The sequence below is a fragment of the Hydra vulgaris genome, chromosome 14 (assembly GCF_038396675.1).
Source record: "Hydra vulgaris chromosome 14, alternate assembly HydraT2T_AEP".
Classification (NCBI taxonomy): Eukaryota; Metazoa; Cnidaria; class Hydrozoa; order Anthoathecata; family Hydridae; genus Hydra; species Hydra vulgaris.
In genome coordinates, this window is record NC_088933.1 from 3,715,318 (window position 1) to 3,728,495 (window position 13,178).

The 13,178-nt window shown below is 25.3% G+C and overlaps 1 protein-coding gene across 5 annotated transcripts in view; it reads left to right on the forward strand.

Annotated features, from left to right (window-relative positions):
• The first annotated feature begins 296 nt into the window (after window positions 1-296).
• Window positions 297-13,178, forward strand: part of LOC136091232 (terminal uridylyltransferase 4-like) — an 87,566-nt gene continuing 74,684 nt past the window's right edge. The window contains exons 1-2 of one of the 5 annotated variants that reach the window (XM_065818413.1): window positions 297-345; window positions 2,477-2,549. The gene's annotated coding sequence lies outside the window, so the exon portion shown is untranslated. Of the gene's footprint in view, window positions 346-2,217; window positions 2,311-2,429; window positions 2,550-3,857; window positions 3,984-6,928; window positions 6,988-13,178 lie in introns of those variants that run through there. The other 4 variants (XM_065818412.1, XM_065818411.1, XM_065818414.1 and 1 more) reach the window with 4 other exon arrangements.

Consider the following 13,178-nt stretch of genomic DNA (forward strand, 5'->3'; position numbering starts at 1 on the left):
AAGTTAAGGCGAATTAGTAAAACTTAAATCGAATTTAAAAAAAAAAAAATTTCTTCGAAAAATCTCACTTTTTTTTGTGTGTGAATAATATTAATGTTCCCAGAAGTCCTCGGTCTTATCTCAGAGCACCGCGGAAGAGCATTTTTCTAGGAAGTTCACGGCTCATATTTCCAATGCCCAAATCATGAAAACTAAATTATAAATTGCATTAGACTCTAATGCAATATATAATTCAGTTTTCATGATTTGGGCGTTGTCTTTTGCAATATATAATGCTCTAATGATTAGAGCATTATATATTGCAAAAGATTGTATTAATGTCCGCACTTTAAACCGACTACGATGGTCAGTAGAAAAAATATATCAGTTTTTAAATCTGATAAAAGTTGTTAAATTGCGTTGCATATCCATTACAATATATGCTTCACACATAGTACATCGGATAGATTTTCTTTGATATATTTAATTACATCTTTTTGAATCTTGTAGATAAACCTAGTGTCATAATCAACATTTTCTGAAAGTTAACATAAAGATTTTTGTTAAAGAAATGTTTTGTAAAATAAATAGCTCTTTAAAATATATTACAATTGTAAATAATAAACATTTAGTTTCATTGATAAATTTAAATCCTGGATAACAAGTTGATAATTGATTTCAGCAAGACCTCCTAAAATTGAGCATTCGTTTTGGTTAAAATTATGAAAGTTATAAATGTTATAAATAAATAAATGTGTGATAAGATTATGATTGATGTTGCGTAAAAAATTATTAAATTCATCTTGTATCACCGATTGCAACAGCAGTGTTGTATGGCCAGTATTTTGTCTTTGCTTAAATACTACATCTTCTAGCTCATGGTCTATAAAATTTAATGCTGTAGACAAATTTTAATGCTTGAATACCAGGTCATTGGTTACATTAGTGCTGCTCTGCATTTTCATTTTCAAAAAATCAAACAACTAAAACCGTAAATACTTTATAACTTTTATTCCACCTAATGGCATCAATGATAAGTATTGTGTTTTGGTGTGTGCACACAAATATATTGTGAGTACCTGATGCATTAGTTGTAGTGCAGCAATTAGAGTATAAAACTTTGATGACCTTAAAATTAAGAGTCTTTTTTAAATGCAGCATATAATTCATTAAGTACTCTTTTTTCTTGGCATTATTCTTGAAAACTCTTTATTTTGATAAAAGTTAACTACTAATTTGACTGTTTTTGGTTTGATAGGGTTTACAAATTTTTTTTTTTAATGGCAATAAGAGAATCCTTAGCTCATTTTAAACTAGAAGTTTGAACAAATGTTCAGATACTTTGTTTGTCTTATTTAAATTTTTCATTGTTTGTTACTGTCATTAATATACCTTCTTCAATATTATATGCAAAACTATTTTTTAAACTCTGTCTATAGTGTCATTTTGCTTTGTCTTAGAACACTTTTCAATTCGACTGATGAAATTCCAAGCAGTTTTATAAAATTATTAAACTTAATCATTTTTTTACTTTTTGTAACCACTTCTCTTGTGAAATAAAAGCTTCAGATTTTTCTATTTTTTTAAAACATCAGCTGCCGAATTTCTAACCTGGCATTATAATATATACATTATTTTTTTGCAAAAGTTTTGCTAAGTCAGGGAAATCTTTTTTTTTTTATTATATTTTATTTTTTATTTTATTTTTTTGAACAATTTTAAATAGGTATTAAAAGTGACTGAAAATTTAACAATATCTTAAACCTTAATAAAATTTTTAAAAAAGATAAAATTTGTAAAAAATTTATAAAAGAGTTCATTATTTTTTATTATATAATGTGTTATTGAATTTTAACTTTATGTTTTTTATTGCTTTTTTTATTGCTAGTTTATGTTTTTAAACTTCCAAAATACTTTTGAAAGTAATCTAAAGTTTATTCTATGGCTAATATAAAAAATTATGCGTTTAAAATACAAAATGAAAATTAATTCGAATGCAACGAAACTATTTTCTAAGTTGGAAATAAAAAAAAATATTTTGAAAACTCAAAAACAGTTTCATTTATTGTATTCCTAAATTGTATTTTTAAAAAATAATTTTTAGTTGTTAATTAATTTTTATGTAAAAAATGTGTGTATGTGTGTGTGGGGGGGGGGGGGGGAGGGGGAATGGGAATGGGATATGGGATGTTTGGGGCTGGGTGTGATATATTTATATATAATTACCTTTTTTTGTGTAGATTTTAGCTGAAAATTTTAGCTCCATTTTAGCATGATAATTTCCATTCACAAAAAATTCATTTACTATTGTTTTTTTTTTTAAACACCTTTGTAAGTATTTTAACAAATATTAAATATTTAATTTTAACTAAAAACGACTTGTGTTAGTTGAAACATGTATTTTTTTTTATTAATAAAATGGTTTTACAAATTAAAAACTTGTTTATTAACATAAACGTATTTTTCAAAATTTTTTTGTTTGTTTTTACTTTTATAGATTGTTGAGTTAATTAGCAATTAGATACTAAATTATGCAATAATCTATCAACATAGAGAAGTATAAAGCTAAGGTATCTTTTTATAATTATTTTTTCTAAATAAAGTTATAATAATATGTGTATGTGTATCTGTGCAAAGTGATTTAATTTATTTTTTTAGCATTTATTTTCTTCATGGATAAATTTAAATTTATTTTCTTTATGGATAAAATTGTAACTATAACTTTTTTCATAAATTATTATTTTTCATTTTTCTCCAAGTTTTTAAAAACATCTTCTTGTATAAATTTATTTTTTGGTTTTGACAGCTCAATCATTTTGAAAAGAATCTTTGCTCAGTCTTTGTAATGACCCGATCTTTTTATAGCAAACCAAAAAAGAGGATATACTTGAGCTATATACTCTGAAGAAGGATTTATCTCTCTAGTATATTTATACATAATAGATAATGGAAGTTTTAACCATGTTTGACATTCGCATTACATGTTATATAATATACTAGAATGGTTATGCATTATGTATAACATAATAAATGAATCATGTCCAGCTTTCATTGTTGCAAATTTTTTGGAGATTTGACCTGTACTTATACTAGTAAGTGACCAGGGTTGATGTTTGACTGAATTCGGGGCCAGGTTTTATAAAATATAGTTAGGGCATATATAAACATCATTATGATCATCATTATCATCATCATCATCATTATTGTTCTCATCATTATTGTCCTCATCAGTATCATCATCATCATCATCATCATCATCATCATCATCATCATCATCATCATCATCATCATCATCATCATCATCATCATCATCATCATCATCATCATCATCATCATCATCATCATCATCATCATCATCATCAGTATGTGGTTCTGTGTTCGTTATTGTCACGCTGTCATTGGCACACAGGATTTTAGAATTTACCCGCGTCGCTTGCGATTTAAAAGTTTTTTTTTTTATTTCTCATGAGAAAGATATAAATTTTTAAGATATGTTAGTTACGAAAAAATTTTTTGAGAAAAAACTTTACAGGTAAGACCCATTATGAAAAAGACGTTGCATTATCGAAAAATCTAAAAAAGAGAGTTTATGCATGGGGATCATCAAAAAATGATTCAGATATGTTTTTTTATTCATTCTCTTTAAATCAAGCTATAAACGGAAAAAATCCACTTACCTAAACTTTGAGGTTTTTCATATCATCATGGCGATTTTAAGTTTCTGAGTTCAAGTAAACTTTCTATAATATATTAATGTGCAATCTCCTACTTTGATTTTGAAAAAAAACGTTACATAAAATTTTTTTAAAAACTTTTTTAAAGTTATTTTTCTTGATGGATGTAATGTATATCATGTCGAATGTCCAAAAAACATTTACTTTGCTTTTGACATCAAAATTTTTTGCGGGGAATTTGGGTTTTAAACAGTAGTTGTTGCAATACCGAAACTACCCAGGTTGCATTACCGAACTCACTTATTTTTTGATAATAGACAAATAGAAAAGGTTCGTTATTTCTAATTTATTGTTTAGATTTAATTCCTTTTTTTTTCTGCAATCCAAAACAAACTTCTTTTATAAAATCTAAACTCCATTGTAAAAAAGCAAAAATGCCCTGCGGAATGGGTTTTTTTGGGTAAAAGAAATTGACTATAAATGGAAACAGAAGAAATTTAAATATTTTTTTACATTTTACAATTGTTTATACTTTTTTTTCAAAAAATAAATTTCAAATAAATAAAAATAATTTATTACACTAGTATCTATACCAAACCAATATGTTTTTTGAAAATCCTTCTGTGGATGCTTTTCCAAAATAAACAAATTTAGCAATTTTAAGTTTATAATAAATGTAAATAAATTTACAATGATCATTTCGTATCCTTACATACATACATGCATCTTAATACTAGTTTTAAATAAGAAAAATAAAATTTAAGGCATTTTACTTTCTACTTTTACTATTTAAGTTTGGTTTCAATCAAGAGCGCGTTGAGGGGGAGAATCAAGGTAATAAGCCCCCCCCCCACCTCTTGGGGATAAGCTATATATTTTTCAAAGGCGAGTATTAAGATATTTATTTATAACTTTAATAAAATTGTGCAGAACTTAGTAACTAGATTATGTCCTATTGTGTAAAGGTTATTAATTTATCTTAACTATAGCAAAGTCTTAATTTCAATTAGCTTTTCAATTATTTCTTAGCTCTCAGACCCTCCCTTGTTGCAAGGGCTAAACCTAGCGTTTTTTTTGTTGGAGAGAATTTTTCCATACATGGAACTCCAAACATTTACTTGTTTATACTTACGTCAATTAAAGCTGCTTTGCAAAAAATTGCGATGATTACTAAAATCTTTTTTTTCTATTATCAACTAAAAACATATTTATCAATGAATTTCAAATTATATGCAATAATCTCTTAGCATTCAAAAATTATGTCCAATTTTCAGCCATTTTGAGATGCTTGTAAATTTTTCTAACACTTATAAGATACAAGCATTTATTTTCTAGCATGAAACATACATAATTCATTTTCTAATAAATATACAGTTAAGGCCATTAGACCTTTATTGCATTTTTTCATGCTTTTACCTTAAGATTCAAATTTTGATAGTGACTATCAAAAATGTGTGCCAGAGTTTGCAGCAAATATACAATGTAATGGTCTTAAATAGGAATTAACAAAAATTAATTATATTACTAAAAGTTGGTTGTGCCCTTCCCCTTTGATTAGTGCCAACCCTCCCCATCACCTTAGTGAGTGAGGGGGGGGGGTCCAGACCACATATAGACCACTAATTATCTATAATAAAAAAGAATTTAAAGAAATAATGGTTTCATTTTGAAATTTATTTAAATATTCAGATATTAGGTATCTAAATATCTAAATTAATTTAGAGACCTTTATTTGAACAATAATGAAGGTCTCTAAAAAGTTACTGCCACCTTTATTTGTGCCCCTGTCTACTATAATGGCTGGATCAAAGAGACGACAACCAACCATATCTTTCTTTTTATTAAGAAATGACTTCTAATTAGTTGCACCTTTCACATAGGCCAGTTGGCAGATTAGAGGGGCACTGGTTTCTAGTAACACATTCAACCGTTGATTATTGAAAAATAGGGTTATTTAAAAATGCTGGCATTTTTGGTGTGGGTTCAACAAGTTTATAATGTTTGCATTTTCAGATAGTTGGGTCTAATGATCTTATATGCTGTTAATCTTAGATCAAAACAAAGTGTTAGAAAAGTTTACAAGCATCTCAAAATGGCTGAAAATTGGACTTTTTAGGCAAGTGGACGTTTTGCTTTTAAATATATTTAAGTTTTAAACTGCAACAAGGTGCCTATATTTTGTCCATTTACTGCAGACGGTAGTAGCTAATTAGAAAACTTTTCTGTAAAGACTTGTGGATGAATAGAATACAGTTAGTTTCATTTTGGTATATTTTAGCAATTTTTTGATTTTTTCCAAAGTTGAGGAGGTCATAATTTTTTTCTAATTTAACACAAGTTAATAAAAACCACTTTTTTAAAGAGAGAACTATCCAGAAAATAGTTCTAGAAAAAATGAAACACTTGTTGAAAGAGAGAAAAAAGTTATACAGCTCTAAAGTAGTCTGTTTTGACCATTTGTAAATCGAGGGGGGCCACTGTGTCGTATTTCTAAGGCTATAATTTCTGAACCGTTGTACTTGGAAGTCTGAAATTTCAAATTTAACCTATCTATATAATGCACATAGCAATATGTAAAAAACAGGAAAATCAGAGATGGTGACCCAAAGGTGATTGGTTAAAATATAATGATTTGACCCTAAAATGAGATATTAGTTAAACTTAAGCATGACTGACGCCACCAGTGGGGCCAGGGTACACATGTCATCTCTTACTTTTTTACTAAAAGTTTTATTTTTTAGAAATTATAAGATATAAAGAATTTTAAAAAAAATCTATGATTATGTCCCCCCCCCCCCATTTCAAAACCCGTGTTGTCAGCCCTGTTAAGGCGATTTTTCTTTATTCAACACTAAAGTATAAACATTAAATATACACCATATTACTAAAAAAAGTGTAAAAAATGTTCAACTGAATAAAAGTTACGTATTGTAATCATGCTGTACACTCAAAAGATAACTTTCAAAAAAGTTTAGCAACACAATGACTTCCTTATTATTTGGTAATAAAATCGCTTTTAAAAGCTAGTGGTCATTTATTAAGAAATTCATTAAAACTCAAAAAAAATTGCATTTTTAACAATATTATATAGATTTAAGTAATTTTGATTTCTTTATTCCCCATACGGAAAGTTTGAGTTATCTAAAGAAATTTGCTGAAAGGGATGAAAATATGGCTTGACTTAACAAGGTTTGAGTTATCCAATGTTTGAATTAACTGGATAATTTTTATAGTAACTAAGTAGAGGATTTCAAGGAACCAAATGAAACAGTTCGAGATAACAAAAGTTCAAGTTAACCAGTGTTCAACTTACTAGGAATTAACTGTAGTTTGCGTAGGTTAAATTTTATATTTTAATTTTAAAATGTTTTTAATTGATAATGTAAAACTAAAAGTTTAATTTTAAAAACAATAATAAAAAAAAGTTTTTTTTTTTTTCTTTTTACTGTTTTTTTAATATACTTTTTAATGAAATTCTTATACTTGTCATTTGAACTTTTCGAGCTTATTTAAAATAATTATGAGTAATATTTACAAATAGCCTAATGAAAGAACTGGATGCTGTTTAGAGTGAAGTTTTAATTAAAATTTTGAACAATTACATCAATTTTGATATTGTTTTATTGATAGTTTTTTTTATTATTTTTGATTGTGTTTCATATATTATTGTATGTTTTAGTATATCCATGGCTTTTACGATTTTTAATAGTATTTCAAAAAATAAAATAAAGTATAAGGTTATAAAGCGAGAAATTGCTTTTAATGATTGTATATTATAAAACATTTTATTTAAATCATCAAAAGATATATAGTTAAAAAGTGTATTTTCTACTATGAATGTAGATGTTTTTATAACAATTTATACAATTAATTTTATAAACAACAGTTATTTCATTAAACTTTTTTATGAATTCATAAATTAAATATTTGAAAATGTAGCAAAGATTTTTTTTTGTAATACTATGTAAACTTTCTAATGAAATATTTTTACACTAGGCTAAATGCTTTTAAATAAAGTTTTAAAATGGTAAGTAAAAAGTCATAAAATATTAAGTAAAACTTTTATTTATTTTAAAGGAACTTTTTTTTAAAGATAAATGTAAAAAACAATTTTTTAATTTTATAAACAACTACATCAACAAATGTGTTTCAATAAACTTTAAAAAAAAAATTTATGAAGTTAATATAGTCGAAAATATCACATAAGTTTTTTTGTTATTTTGTAACTTTTCTAAAAAATATTTTATTTAAAAAATTTTCATTTTTTTATGAATAAGTTTTAATACAATTTTATTATTATTTTATAAACAACTGTAACTTTAATCAAAGAATACATCATGTTAATATAGTTAAAAACATTACACTCTTTTTAAACATATATGAAAATAATATCTATCTATCTATCTATCTATCTATCTATCTATCTATATATATATATATATATATATATATATATATATATATATAATATATATATATATATATATATATATATATATATATATATATATATATATATATATATATATATATATATATATGTATATATATGTATATATATGTATATATATATATATATATATATATATACATATATATACATATATATATATATATATATATATATATATATATATATATATATATATATATATATATATATATATATATATATATATATATATATATATATATATATATAGGCCTCAACGGGAAGTGAGAGCTTTAGCTCTTGCTCTCGCCCACACTTCCCTAAAACGGTTTATGGTATCAACTTATGGCTCTCGCAAAGTAAAATTTTTTCTATGAAAACTAAAATTATCACTGCAACTAAAATAAAAAACACAGTCATTTTAATTATTTTTAATAATTCTTAAAACGCCTACATTTTATTACAATAAGAAAATATAAAACTTTTTTATAAGCAGTAAAAACAAATAATTTTATTATGCTGCAATAAATGGCACTTGTATTTATATTTTTTTAATTTTTGTAATTTAATAACGTAATAAACATATGCTTGATATGGTGCTACAAATCTACGAACATGCAAACTTTTTGTTAAAAAAAAAGCAGGAAAATGAACATCATGTTTCAATATTTTTGTATATGCAAACGTTGGCTTTTGCTTAAATTTTTTAAAATGACACGCAATACTTTTTTCCCAAATAGTTATGCAATTGATAGTTATTTATTTTTTATAAAAAAAAACAATTAGTTTCTAAAATTTAAAACACATTTAAAAAACTTTAAAATAAACAATGCTAAAGCAAGATTATTTCTTTCAAAAGCTTTACTATTAAGTAAAATAACTAAGTGCACTAATCAAAGAAAGTAATTATGCTTTAGCATTCTTTTTGCACGCGTTAACAAAAGCATGCAAAAATTTACTTAAAATTGATGCATTTGCAATTACCTTTAAAGAAACCATGTTTAAACATTATGATTGCTTTGTTTGTGCATTTTTTTAAAAAATTTTTTATTTGTCTTAAAGTAAAGTTTATTTCACTATTATCTTAAAATCACTTTTAAAATGTTTTAAAAGAATTTTTAAGTTTTGCTAAAATATATACAATCTAATAGAATATAGAATTAATATGTTTATTATAGTTTTTATTTTTTATTGTGCGTTTAACAATGCCAATAAAATAAAACTTTTAAATCAAGATACAAATTCATTAAAAAGAAAACGATTTGTAGTGCCATGGGCTTGTAATAAAAATAAAACCAAAATTTAGTATTTAATAAGAAATTTTTTTAATGAATAAACAGATAGCTCGCACAAAAACAAAAAGCTCTCCTCAGAAGCTGTTTAGAGAAGCAGCTTGTATGGCTTACCAAGTTGGTTTTAGGAGAGCTTTTCGCTGCTCTCGCAATCATTTACTCCCTGCCAAGGCCTATATATATATATATATATATATATATATATATATATATATATATATATATATATATATATATTAAGGTGGTTCTAAAAACAACTTTTTCTAAAAATGACTGCTGGCACCCCCTGAATATGTTGTATATAATTAAAAAAATGCTAGATTCAAGAAATTTTTGAATAAAAAATATTTTAAGGGGTTGCTACCGACCCTCGAACATTAAATAGGTCCCTAATATTATTAAAAAAAAAGTTTTTTAAAATTATGTCATGTTGGGTCTTAAACGAAGCAAAATCATATACAAATTTCAAAAATAATATTCATTTTATAAAAAAACATAGATAAAAAAAATTATAATCAAAAAATCTTGTTAAATTCCCTATTTTTAATTTTTAGTTAATCAACGTAACTTTTTGTTTACTAAAATCTAAAATAAAAATTTAATTATAAAATGATTAATATTTTTAAAATTTTTATATAATTTCCCTTCATTTGAGACCCAGCATGACATAATTTTGAAAAACTTTTTTTTTAATAATATTAGGGACCTATATAATGTTCGAGGGTCAGTAGCAACCCCTTAAAATATTTTTTATTCAAAAATTTCTTAAATCTAGCATTTTTTTAATTATATACAACATATTCAGGGGGTGCCAGCAGTCATTTTCAGAAAAAGTTGTTTTTAGAACCACCTTAATATATATATATATATATATATTTATATATATATATATATATATATATATATATATATATATATATATATATATAAATAATATATATAAAATTTTATTTATACATATAATATATATATAAAATTATATATATATATATTTAATATATATAAAATTTTATATATATACAATGTATATACAATTATATATATATATATATATATATATATATATATAAATTATATATATATATATATATATATATATATATATATATATATATATATATATATATATATATAAATATAAAAAAAAAATGTTTAATATTCTGATTCCAAGGCAGAACTGAAATCAATGTTACTGCTTCTTTTGTCACTATTATAATGTTGTTGCGATGTTACAATGCATTGTATAAATACATAATGCAATATATAAATACATAAAACTGTTTTGAAAATCTAAAACTTTCTAAATAAAAGTTCATAAACAAAGTATACGAACCTGAAACTCACACCGACCTCAGTGCTTGCATTATATATTATCTTTGATAACTTTTAAGTGTGTAAATTAATTACTTACGCTTTTATTAGGCTTATTTTTTGTACTTGCATACAAATAACATGCTCACATTTAGAATATCAATATTAATGGTTAAGCTCTATCTCAAAAAAAATTGTATATGTAATCAGGATTTGATTGCAGTTGCACACCTTTCCTGTCCATGATCATGATCATGATCATCATCATCATCATCATCATCATCATCATCATCATCATCATCATCATCATCATCATCATCATCATCATCATCATCATCATCATCATCATCATCATCATCATCATCATCATCATCATCATCATCATCATCATCATCATCATCATCATCATCATCATGGCTTTATCCTTTCCCTTTTATGCTATTTCTTTAGCATTTTTTCTCATATCAAATCTCAAGCATTTTTTGCCCTAACTAAAGCTTGTTCATACCATATGAAATACACTCTCTGCAAGTTTTTTTTACTTCTATCACTACCATTTTCTCCTGAAGCTGCTACCTCTCTACATGCTGATACCTGAACCACTTTAATTTTCTCTGACAAATGTTGATTGGTACAATATTTTTTCTAATCTCTGTCTAAGATTATGACTCTTTATCTTGTCTTAATAGAATCAAACCATCCATCTAATCATCATCTAATCATCATCTTCTCATCTAAACATCCATCTAATCATCATCTTCTCTTTTAGCAAATACTACACCATATAAATAATAAAGTTTATATACTTATAAAGGTATTGTATGCCAGTATCTAGATAAATAGCAAACATATATGTTTATATCCATTAGGGGTGTTCAGAAAAAAAAAATTTTAGAATTTGAAAAACCAAACTGTCTAGATTTGAAGCAAATATGTTTAAACTTAATCACAAAAAATTTCAGTGCAATTGAACCACACTTTCCTTGCCCTCAAAGCACATGTTTGGAAAAAAAAGGACCCAAAAACGGATTACTTTAAGAATCTTGAGGGCAAGGCTATCATAAATATTTATAATAAATATTTTTTTCAGGATTTAGATAAATATCTGTATTATTGATTAAAAAAGTATGGTTTTTTTCTTTCTTTTCAAAAAACAGTATAATTTACATTTTAAATTGACTAAAAAACGTTTTTTTTAAATTGAAAAAAACATTTTTTAGCCAATTTAAAATGTTATTAAATTCAAATTTTTTATTTAGATTCACAATACAGTTTGCTAATGTATTATTCAAATTAAGAATAGAATTACTCATTTTATGTACTTTTATTATTTGTAATATTATAATCAGAATAAAATAAAATGAAGTAATGACTACAATTAATTTATTTGTCTTCAAAAATCACGGATTTTTTTTACTTTTTTGCAAAGTTTGAAGATTCTATTGCCGAAGATATTCCATATGTGCAGTATCAATGGTATTCTGAAAAAAATTAAACATGTGCCAAAGTTCCTTACATCGTTAGTAAATATGGGGTCAAGTTAGTAAATATGGGATCAAGTGGTCTTTAAAAACAAATCATTAACAATTAAGAAATAAAAAGGTTTTTTTAAATTTACCCAAAATGTTGTTTTTGTAACATCTGGTTTTTGCATATCACAACTCAATATTACTTATTAAATCAAAAAATTTTTTTTTTCATATTTAGAAAGATTTTGTAGATGTTTCTTCTATAGTTTATCTAATTAATCTTTATTTTTTGTTGTTTTGGTTTTGTTTCTTTGCTAAGGAGGAAAGACTATCAGATAATCTTTTTTTGGTGGAGCTTTTCCCAGTAATCCTGAAAGCAGAGCGGACTCTGTCAACTGATTTAATCTGTTCTGTTTTTCATCTTTGTTGTTGTAACGATGGATAAATTTCTGCATCATGCCGACGGCTCTTTCCGAATGGTCATTGACAACAATATGGCTATTGGCATAATTTTTGAAAATTTTAAATGAAGACTGTGTATGCCAGTATTGCGGTGGAAGTGAAAGCCAGTCTTTTATTCTTTCTTCAGTTAAACCACTAAAACTAAACATAAGGTAAGAAAACTCATCTACCAAAGGGGCTAAGCTTGGTGGATCTTTCTCAGTACTAGCATTTTTTTCTATCTTATTTCTGATGTCTTCCTTTTTTTTGTTTTCATTTTTAAAGTGTTCAGCCTTAGGCATTTTAAATGAAAGAATTGCAGCTGCAATTTTTTGTTTTTCATGCGAAGGCAAATCCTCATCCAATAGAGCTAGTGGAATTATAGTTGAGTTCAAGTACCAAGTGCGCTTGTAAAGCGATTCAAGCACAGCATCAACTGCTTTTGGATTCCAACAAATATTTCTAAATTGATGCATCTGATGGATAGCTTTAATATCTAAGTTGGGGGCCTTTGACACATTACTCGATTCTAAATACCACTTGGCATAAAAACAGACCACAAACTCCGCTATAAGCTTGA